The sequence below is a fragment of the Canis lupus genome, chromosome 13 (assembly GCF_048164855.1).
Source record: "Canis lupus baileyi chromosome 13, mCanLup2.hap1, whole genome shotgun sequence".
In the NCBI taxonomy this organism is placed as follows: Eukaryota; Metazoa; Chordata; class Mammalia; order Carnivora; family Canidae; genus Canis; species Canis lupus.
In genome coordinates, this window is record NC_132850.1 from 60,954,806 (window position 1) to 60,963,041 (window position 8,236).

An 8,236-nucleotide genomic window follows, 5' to 3' on the forward strand; every position below is an offset into this window, starting at 1 on the left:
TCCCACATCAGGCTCCCTGCGTGGGGCCTGCTTCTCCCTCTGCCTGTGTCTCTGCCTCTCTCTGTGTGTGTGTCTCTCGTGAATAAATAAATAAGATCTTTAAAAAATAAATATTAAAATATTAGAAAATACCTAGTATAATGCCTGAGACAATGAGTAGGTCCCAAATAAAAATTATTTATTACTAATGGCAAAGGCAATAATAAAATATGTCTGAGTTAGTGCAATATAATATAATGATTAAAACCAGCTGCACCAATTATGAACATGTAAATACACAAAATACATTCATACCCCTGGTAAGTTACTGAAGTTAACACCTCTAAAAATAAGTTCCCATATTTGTAAAGGAAAAAAAAAATAACACTAACCTTATAGAATGAAAATGGAAAATTAAAGGACATTGTGTATATGAGAAACAGCACCAGAGTGCCCGGGTGGCTCAGTCGGTTAAACCTCCGACTCTTGAGTTCAGCTCAGGTCATGATCTGAGATTGAGCTCTGCCTTAGGCTCAGGGCCGGGGTGGAGCTTACCTGAGCTTCTCCCTCTCTCTTTCCCCCTCCCCCAACTTCTCTCCCTCTCTAAAAACCAAGGAAAAGAAACAGCGCGGCTTCTATACATGAGAAGCCTGCAGTCAAAGCACTGTTGGATTACCAGTGCTGTAAACCCTGTGAAGATCAAGCCCGCCTATGGAAAGCCCCTAACAAGGTGCCTGAGCTAGGAAGAGTTAAAATTATTCCTATTGCAATTACCACCATTACTACCCCCACCACCACTACTGCTGAAGATTGATTCCGCAGTTCCAAACTTCTAAAGGTCAGGATTGAACAAATAAGTCCGATCGGTGGAGGATGTGAGTGGGACAGAAGAATTCCTAAAGTTTTCCAGAGTTTCTGCACACTCATCTTCAGCCTGTGGATTAAGCTTTTATTGGTAAATTTATCTTCTCAAAATGCATTTCTTTTGCTTTTGTTTATAAGCCCCCGTATAGAAACAAGATCTTATGTGTTTGTCATCTCAAAAATACTCCTTGGGCTTTCTACCAAAAGCTGTTCAGAACCGACTACGTAAGGGGTGCCTGGGCAGCCCAGTCCCTTAAGCATCAACCTTTGGCTCAGGTCCTGATCCCGGGGTCCTGGGATTGAACCCCCCTCCCCCACCTGGGGCTCCATGTTCAGTGGGGATTCTTCTCTCTGTCCCTCCCTCTGCTCATGCTTGTGCTCTCTCTTGCTCTCTCTTCTCTGAAATAAATAAATAAAATATTTTTAAAATAACTTTCTAAAAAAAAAACAAAAACAAAAAACTGGCCACCTAGGTGTACTCAACAAAACTCAGCAAGACTCCGACTGTCACTAGTTGGAAATTTGAAAGCCCCTGCATTTTCCTCTCTTCAGCATTTTTAACCTGCTGGTAATCATGTTGTCTGGACTCCAGTAAGCTTCCCTGCCTCTTACTTAATGATCTAGGACCTTCATTTCCTGAACAAGAGTAGACACACATGAATGAACTCTACCCATTAGAACACATTGAATTATTGTCCTAAGAAACAGCCAGGTTCAGTATTGGAGAGAACCCCAAAAGACTTCTTCCCCTTTCATGCTGTGAAACTAAATGCAGATTGTTTTTTGTTTTTTGTTTTTTTTTTTTTGTTGTTTTTTTTTACACCAGTAAATTAGAAGGGCTTACTCTTAAAGAGTGACTAAAGGAGAATCACTGGTCCTTAAAGGAAATGTGTCCCCAAGGACCCAGAAATGGACCAGAGATATAATGTGGGGCCTGCTTCTTGCTCTGCCTGTGTCTCTGCCTGTCTCTATGTGTCTCTCATGAATAAATAAATAAAATCTTTAAAAAATAAATATTAAAATATTAGAAAATACCTAGTATAATGCCTGAGACAATGAGTAGGTCCCAAATAAAAATTATTTATTACTAATGGCAAAGGCAATAATAAAATATGTCCGAGTTTATTTTTCTGGATCCTATCTGATCATCTGGGTAATCTGATTAAGTTTCTCACTGGGGATGTGTCATATTATTTTCTCACTAGTATAACAGGTTTGATTGGCAATCTGAAGAAAGGGACAGAGATTAAGAAACAGATGAAGATGAACTAGGAATTTTGACAGTTGTTAAACATGTTTAACGTTGTTTAACATTTATAAAAGTTTTAACAGCCGTTACTCTAGTTAACTTGTTACTACAGCTTTATGTGCTGTTATCTTCATGTTAGAGATAAAGAAACTGAGGTTAAAACACTTATTTACATGGGTCAATAGCTGGCTAGTACTAGAACCAGGGTTTGAGACTTCGTTGTCGGAGTTCAAGGTCTCCGTCTCCACCCTATATTGCCTTTCTTTTTTTACATCTGGCATCTCCTTGTTTAAATAAACAGACTTTATCCACCTCTGCCTCTACAGGGGGTACTTAATTCTGTAAGGAATAATCTCTGACCACCCCATCCCACTCAAACCTACTCTCCATGCCAGGAAGAATAATGCTGGAATAGGTGGCCAGAAAACCATACAGGTGTGTTTAGATGAACATTTGGGGAGTTTACCACCCAGGCCAAAGATGCCCATCTCAAGTTCTGCTTGGTAAGGGCTGTAGTTTAGCTGATTTGCTGATTCCTGGGAATGAGAATCTTGATTTCCAGTAGCAGTTGAGGCCTGTTACAAGTAGGAGTACTTTGGGGGCACCTGGGTGGCTCAGTCAAGTATACGTCTGCTTTTGGCTTGGGTCGTGATCTCAGGGTCCCCGCATCGTTGTCAGGCTCCCCACTCAGCGGAGAGTCTGCTTCCCCGCCTCCCTCCGCCTCTCCCCCACCCCACACCTGCCTATGCTCTCACTCAAATAAATAAATAAAATCTTTTTTTTCTTTTTAATGTAAGTACTTTTAGAAGAAGTACTTTTCAGAAGGCATTAAACCTGGAAGGACTCCTTATTTTGAAGTTTTATACTAACAGCATAAAAGATTTATTGACCTGGGCAGCAAGCTGCAAATGTAGATCTTATTGCTCTGGTTTTATATGATGCTCACATAGCATAGAATGACCCTTCTAGAATGATAGTCTGTGGCCGAGGTTTATCACTTTGTGGGCTAGGTAAGACTCACCAGGATATGTCTAGTTCAGATAACTCTTTTTTATATATGAGAATGCTCCTTAAAAAAATCCTTATTTGAAATACAAAGCCACATATATTTGATAGAACTATGGAAGGGTCAATGTTCATGCCAGTTGTATTTAGGTGGTAAGATTTGGTGTGAAGTTTTTACTTTCTTCTTTGCCTTTCTGTACTATTTGAATTCTTTATAACAAGCATGTATTATTTACATACCCAATATAAAAGGTGACTCCTATGGTAATGATATAAAAGTGTTCCACAAAATTCAGTTTCTTAAAATGTATGTCATGTTACTGAAATGGGTAATAAAAAATGCTATTTTTCATTTAGACTGCATTCTACAAACGTGCAAAAGAAAAGATGGTAAAACCTCCCGTGTACACAGATGACCTTACACTGAACTGAGAAAGTTTCATCCCAAATGATCACAAGGTAACTACTTCCAAACAACCCGCGCACATTAGCCCGTCTCCACTCGAGCATGAGTGCTGGGTAAGTGATGGGAGCCAAATCATAGGACACCCCGACTTGCATTACAGCAAATGTGCCACTGAGGTGCTGTCCTGCATCTAATATACTAAAATAATAATTTTTATATGACTGAGGATAAATGATGCATGTTATTTAATTTAGAGACTCCCCACCCTAGAGACGGTATCTTTGGTAACTCAGTGTATGCTCTACTCTCCATCTAAAGTAATTTTATGGATTTGCCCATTTGTTGTGTGTAGAATAGAAGCCATAGAATAAATAAAGCTAAGAGATAGTGAAGATGCAAGTCAAATAGGCTAAATTGACCTACACAGCAAAGAGGGAGGAGAATGACAGACACAACCATGTAGGCGGGGGGCGATGGTGCACCTGGACGGTTCAGTAGGTGAAGGGTCCAACTCTTCATTTTGGCTCAGGTCGTGATCCTGTCAGGGTCATGAGGTTAAGCCCCACATCGGGCTCTGCCTTCAGCATGGAGTCTGCCTGAGATACCTCTCTTCCTCTGCCCCTCTCCCACCAATCAATCCATCAATCAATCCATCAATCCATCAATCAGTCAATCAATCAAATCTTTTTTAAAAAACCATGTAGGTGGTTTTAGATGAACATTCAGAGAGTTTAACATCAGAGGAGTTCCAAAGTACCACGTATGTGTGTGTATACAATATATAATATACCATATATATGATATGTGATATATAATTAATAATAGGTATAATATACACTCCATATACACCCGCACACGGGGTAGAAGCAAACAATCTGAAAGGTGTTGGTGGTATTGACTAACTGCCTTTAGTGTTCTTTAAAGAACTTCAGTAAATGCTAACATTTCCTTCTTATTGCATCTGGATTTCTAGACTGAGTGTCTTTGAAGCTCACTTGGTGCCGAATCTGAGTCAGTGGACTCCATGTTCCTAGTCGATTTGAGATTCAATAACAACAGAAGTAACTTTCTGGCATTAGCAATAACCCTTATTTAAAGAGAAATGGTGACATGGTTAAGAGTGAATAATTGGGAAATATCTCTATTTTCGTTTCCTTTGGATCTTCTTATTTATTCATCTGTTTTGCTAAAATGTGATGATGACTACTGTTCTTCATCAAGAGAGTCATTTCCTTTATTAGACATTTCGACTAATTCCAGAGGCTCTGAAATTCTTCTGTTCATCTCATAGTAGAGAGTATTTATCAGCTGTCCTTCCATGACTCTAATTATTGCTCACAGTTTGCTGCTGCAGTGATCAATTCAAGACCAAAAGGCCTTTCAGCTTTAAAGAGGACAGCAACCTGGAGGTGATTAGTCCCACATGATCACAGAGATACCACAACAGGGCTTCCCTGATGTTCACTGAAAATGGAAATGAATAAACAGATATAAAATATTTACTTCCTGGTCTTTTTAGAAGTAAGTACTCTGAATGCTGTGTTTTTTTTTAGAGTCATGAACTTTTCTTTCCAAACGATTTCTAAATACAGATGGTCATGTGGAAATTTTTGACTGAAAGTCAAATTTTCAAGTTCACTTGGACTGTGTTGTGTTTGTTTATTTTTAATACAGTAAATATATTCATCTTAATAGATGGTTCTTTCTGTAAGAAACATAGAAGATACAGATATATTGAATTCTATTGCTTTTACAAAAACTTGACTTGGAGAATTTGCAGTTTTCACAAAAAAATAAGTAAATTTCTTATTAACAGATGACTTTCCCAGAAATGGACTTCATTCATAAGATAAATATTTTATCACTCTTGGTACATTATTTTCAATATTTTTCTTTTGAGGAAATTGGTAGGATTTGGGATATGTATACCCACAAATGGTTAATATGTCTAACATTTCAATTAAATACATAATGGCTGAATATTAACTATGTAGTTCAAAAGCTCAGGACATAAATCAGTTTTTTGCCACAAGGCCTCTTGTTCATTGTGAATGCTTTCTGTCTATTTGGAAAAAGAAAGCATCACCTATTACTCTATTAGAGTTTTCTTGTTGTTCTTTCACATTTCATTTCAAATTTTTCTTGTGTGTTCACTCCTCTAAATACAGTCCTGCTGGCTTTCTTTCTTTCTTTCTTTCTTTCTTTCTTTCTTTCTTTTTTTCCTGCTGGCTTTCATTCACTTCTTTGGCTTCCCAGCTTAAGAGAAGTTTTTAAAGAAAGAGGTCGCATATTCCCTAGCAACCCGGTTTGAGGGAGTTGATGTATCCTGCAATGTAATAAAGCAAAACCAACATCTGGAAGATTTATTATTACTAGCCACTTCTTCACTGATCATGTTTTTCTGGTGAAAAGTAAACAATACTAGGTCTTAAATAAAGGACCTGGAGGTCCCTCCTAAAAGCACTCTGTGCAATGGCAAGAATAGCTAATTATTCTCAGAAGAGTAGATTGGCAAGAAACTCCCAGGTTAGCATGAGCTATCTTTTTATAAAAAAATTAACTGTCAAAATATGTAGGCTGAATATGATTAGAATAATAGCCTGAGGACTTATGAAACTGCAGATGCTACCCAGTAAGGAGTTATAAATTAAGCGATAGTGTCACAATCTCAGTACACACATTGCCTCTTTTTGTTCATTATTATTAAAGAAAGCAAAAGCTCACATACGTTGCTACACACAGGTACTCACAAATAGTACAAAGACATCATGTTCTCCTCGCTCCTATGCTCCATTTGTGCTACTACATCCCAGACATGTACGAGTTTTTCCAATAGCAAAGGGCTTCCAATCATGGATTAGAACTTTTCCCCTTTATTTTATTCTCTACAATTTCCAGATTAAGTCTGGAGCCAAAAATATATACACACTTCTGCACCAAACATGTATCAAAAAATTAGAAAAACTAAAAAGAGCTATTTATGAAAAGGCGGAAACATTTCTCAGCATTGTATATCATTCCTATTAGTACTTTCTTTTTCTCTTTATCATAGGATTTCAGCTTGGTCCAAGAGAAGGAAAAAGATAAACAAACAAAGAAAATTCCAGCTAGATGAAAGAGACATTTTGGGCCTTGTGACAGCTGTATTATTGCAAAGCTAGCAGGCACCAGCTCTCTGGTAGCTTTCTATATAAATCATCCCAAAGTGATAATTGTCCAATTTTCCCTACACTAAGGAAAGGATTATGTTATAGCAAAATCTCCACCAAATTCCAACAGCAAATTACTTTTGGCCAAAAGCTAAATGGACTCTTAACCATCATCTTATCTAAATAGCTTCAGTACTGATGGAATAGATTAGAAAGAGAGGACTAAAAGAGGTTCTGAGTTTGATTTATTAAGAGGAAAAATTAAGAGTGAGTGCTCATGTCCTTGCTTCCAGGATAATTACATTTTGATTATTATGATGTTACAAGGTAGGAATGTTAAGAGAAAAAGATTTGCACAGGAATTCAAGGGGATAATAAATTCATAAATAGTGTGCATGGCCTGTGTTCTCTACAAAGAAGACTAATTATGTGTCTTATTAATGTACTGCTTAGTACTGTCTACCTTCCTTCTACTCTTTTTTTTTTCTCCCTTATGTTAACATCTTTTCCATGTCTAACTCTACTAATCCCAAAAAGATAGTCATGATTTCAACATTGTCTGGTAACTCTCATGTACTTCTCAAAGGTCTATAAATCCATGCATCCTTTCAGGAGTATAATTTAAAAATACATTTCAAAACCCTTAAAAATGTATTTTTGATCTAGGAATTGTATTCCAAGAAATTTTCTAGTAAGAAAATAATCAGGAATTTACACAAAATTAGTTATAGGATACTCATGAAAAGTTGTGTACAATAAAAAATATAAATAATCAAAATGTCCATTAAGAAGGCATTGTTAAAATTAATTTTGAGCAAGATGGCAGGATAGAAAACCCTAGACTTTCCTTCCCCTCCACAGACACACCAGTTCAACAATACTTGCACCAATTCACTTTGTAGGAAATCTAGAAACTGGGCAGCCCGGGTGGCTCAGCAGTTTAGCGCTGCCTTCAGCCCGGGGCCTTGATCCTGGAGACCCGGGATCGAGTCCCACGTCCGGCCCCCTGCATGGAGCCTGCTTCTCCCTCTGCCTGGGTCTCTGCCTCTCTTTCTCTCTCTCTCTCTCTCTCTCTCTCTGTGTGTGTGTCATGAAAATAAATAAAACCTTAAAAAAAAATCTAGAAACTAGTTCAGAGGCTCCTGAACCCCAGGTGAGTCTGAAACAAGCCACATCAAAGCTGGTAAAAACAAACAAACAAACAAAACCCTGAGACATCCTCTTACCCTAATTTCACTCTGGCACAGAGCCATAGATTGGGAGGAAACCCCAAGTTCCTAGCTTCTTCCTAGGGAGAGAAGAAAAGGACTACACATTACATCCAGCATTTGGCTTTTAGGGCAGCTTCCAAAGGAACTCATTTCCGTCTTGCCTGAATCGAAGTCTCAGGAGCTCTAAGGTTGGGAGCTGCTGACTCTGGACTAGTGCAAGCACTCACCCTAGGTCCTTCCCACAGCTCAGTGTAGAGCAGATGATAAACTTCGAATCCCAGCTTTACCCTGGAGAGGAAAAATGTTAGACTAGGCATCAAATATTCCTCTTTTATGATCTGCCCGAGAGACTGGCTCTGTCTTGCCAGGTTCA